General features: G+C 35.1%; 1 long non-coding RNA gene across 1 annotated transcript; it reads right to left on the reverse strand.

Moving 5' to 3' along the window:
* Nucleotides 1–2,182: 2,182 nt before the first annotated feature.
* On the reverse strand, nucleotides 2,183–2,711 carry LOC106303351. Its single transcript, XR_001262484.1, has 4 exons — nucleotides 2,663–2,711; nucleotides 2,531–2,558; nucleotides 2,284–2,377; nucleotides 2,183–2,217 (listed from the first exon to the last, which is right to left on the reverse strand). It is a non-coding gene; the product is annotated as an uncharacterized LOC106303351 (long non-coding RNA).
* Nucleotides 2,712–2,939: the final 228 nt, after the last annotated feature.

Here is a 2,939-nt window from a genome sequence, read left to right on the forward strand (position 1 = left end):
ATAAAATACTATTAATTATATGATTACATATATGATAGTAGGTAAAAAAACACGATTAATTATATGATGACACCTATATGATATTAGATAGTGACATGAAAAAATAAATAACAACATATTTTTGCAATATTATATCTTCTATCTATCTTATTAAAGTAAAAGTACTTTAAGCTTTTGTTTGGCAACATAGATAGTAGTTAAAACAAATATAGTGTTGTTTGGAAACATAGATAGCAATATATTAAAGAAAAAAAGTAATGGGTTTATGTTATCAAGAAAAATTGAAAATTCATTATATAATGAAAACTATATATATAGGCTAGCTTTAAAATATACGAAAATGGCTGGTCTAATCTAATTACCTACAAACATCTTTGTCTAAAATAATCATAAAACAAAATTTAAATTTTATATACACATTTCAAATCAAAATATTAATTTAAAATTGATTTATATCAAAAATTGATTCAAAAATATACATATATTCAAAAATTGATTTTACTAAAATGTTTTTTTATAACCATTATAAAAATATTTTAAATATATTTAAGAAAAATACAATACAACACAATTTCAAACACCAACGTAAATTATGATTTTTATATTTCATATTAAGTTTTAAAAATATAATATATATGATTATTTAGATGATGATATACATAAAATACTATTAATTATATGATTACATATATGATGGTAGGTAAAAAAACACGATTAATTATATGATGACACATATATGATATTTAATAGTGACTTGAAAAAATAAATAAGAACATATTTTTGCAATATTATATCTTCTATCTTATTAAAGTAGAAATACCTTTGGGAATGTTTGGAAACAAGAATAACATAATTAAAAAAGAAATATAATCTTGTTTGAAAATATGGATAACAATATATTAAAAAAAAATGGGCTTATGTTATTAAAAAATCAAAGTCCATTATATTTTTATAAATTATTTGTTTGGACCAGATTTAAAATATACGAAAATGACTCAGTCTAATTTTATTTTTTTTGCAACTGGTCCAATCTAGTTAACTAAGAACATATTTTGTCTAAATTAATCATTAAACAAAATTCAAAACAAAAAATGATTCAAATATATACATGTATTCAAAAATTGATTTTTTCTAATGTATTTTCCAATAACCATTATAAAATTATTTTCAATATATATAAAAAATACAATACGATGTCTCGGTGAGAAGGGACTCTCCCAGACACTACTTCCAATGCAAAAAAGCAACGTCTCCAACGTTTCAAATTAGTGACAACGACATCTCAGAGAAGTTCCGTTTTTGGCAAGTATCCTCCGGTCCTTCATCTGATCTCACTTGGAAACCCTATTTCTTTTCTGGAAGTAGCATCCTCCGGAGACTTCACCTTCTACAGATCTCAAGCCTTTCCATATTCATCGTCGAAATTATCTTCTTCTGCTCCATCCTGATACCCACGAGAGAGTTGAAGATACCACATCTCAAATCCTGTTACTCACCGAGCTGATCTGAGCAACAAACCTGCAAGGAAACATGGCAAGACGCTTGTCAAGAGAAGAAAAGGGGAAAGGACCGATGTCTGAAGATAAAGAAACTCACATAAAAAGAATCAAAGCCCCTAGTGTTGATAACTCTGCTCATATCAAAGAAAATGCGAAGACTCTCATTGGACGCGTCACCAACCCACAGGAACAAAGAATTTGGGCTCTCATTCCAGCCTTACCTCGCAAATAGCACCTACAGGGAAGAGCCACAGGATCAGATCTAGGTAATGGCTGCTTTCAGTTCAGATTTGAGAAAGAGGAGGAATTACAGAGAGTGTTGGATAACGGCCCCTACCACTTTGCTTACTGGATGGTCATCATTCAAAGGTGGGAACCAGTTATATCGACAACATTCCCTTCACAGATCTCTTTCTGGATCCGCATCAAAGGCCTGCCTCTTCATTTCTGGCTTGAAGACATGGTATGTAAAATAGGGAAGGATCTAGGAACGCTCCTAGACCATGAACTCACCAAGACGACAGCAAGAGTTAAAGTGCTAGTTGATGGACTAAAACCTCTGATAAAAGAAGCAATCATAGAATTTGACTCGGGGGAAGAGAGTCTTATCTACCTGGAATATGAAAAGCTAGAGAATCACTGCTCCTCTTGCTACTCCCTCTCACACTTGAAGAAAGATTGCCCTACAAACTCAAGGGAGACACCACAAGCAGAGCAGCTACAGGATAAGGAAACATCAAAACATAGAGAGGTTTCATACTCTGAGCTGGAGGAGGAACGTCACCGTGGTAGACAAGGAGCTCCTGAGCAGCGTAGTAGAAAAGTTACACCCTTACCACCAAGAGATGGCAGATCTATGCCTACTAAAGACCTGAAAGCTGCAGCTTTCCATGAAAGGATTGACCGCCACGGTAACAATTTTGGGGCTAGAGTGGAAACAAAACAGACTAGAGTTCCCCCTCCATCGAAAACTCTAGAAAGACCAAGGGAGGAACATCTCCCTTGGAGAGGAAAAATGCTGGAAAGTGTACCTGAACCTCACAGTTTGAGCTCCCCACCCTACACAAAGAAAAGAGACCTAGTGTCAGGAAAAGAGTTGCAGAGGAGACCCCCTTTTCCGCAGAGAGGCCTCAGTGAATGGAGATTAAAGCAAGCAACATTACCTCAACCGACAATAGAGACAACGGGCCCGTCCAGAGCAAAACCTCAAACCCCTGCAGCTACAAACATAACTTTTCAGACTTCACAAAGGGTCTTACAGGAGCGAACAGAAGAGCAAATTCTAAATGATCTAAACGAGGCAACCATGCTTTACCTGAACTGTCCAGAACCCACTGAAGCAGCAGCGAGGAGACAGAGGGTTCTGGCAGGGGATGCTCGAGGACAAACAGAAGAAGCGGTGGCTCGTCTCATGAAACAGCAGGGGCCCCCTGAAGCAGT

Source organism: Brassica oleracea, chromosome C1, assembly GCF_000695525.1.
Source record: "Brassica oleracea var. oleracea cultivar TO1000 chromosome C1, BOL, whole genome shotgun sequence".
In the NCBI taxonomy this organism is placed as follows: Eukaryota; Viridiplantae; Streptophyta; class Magnoliopsida; order Brassicales; family Brassicaceae; genus Brassica; species Brassica oleracea.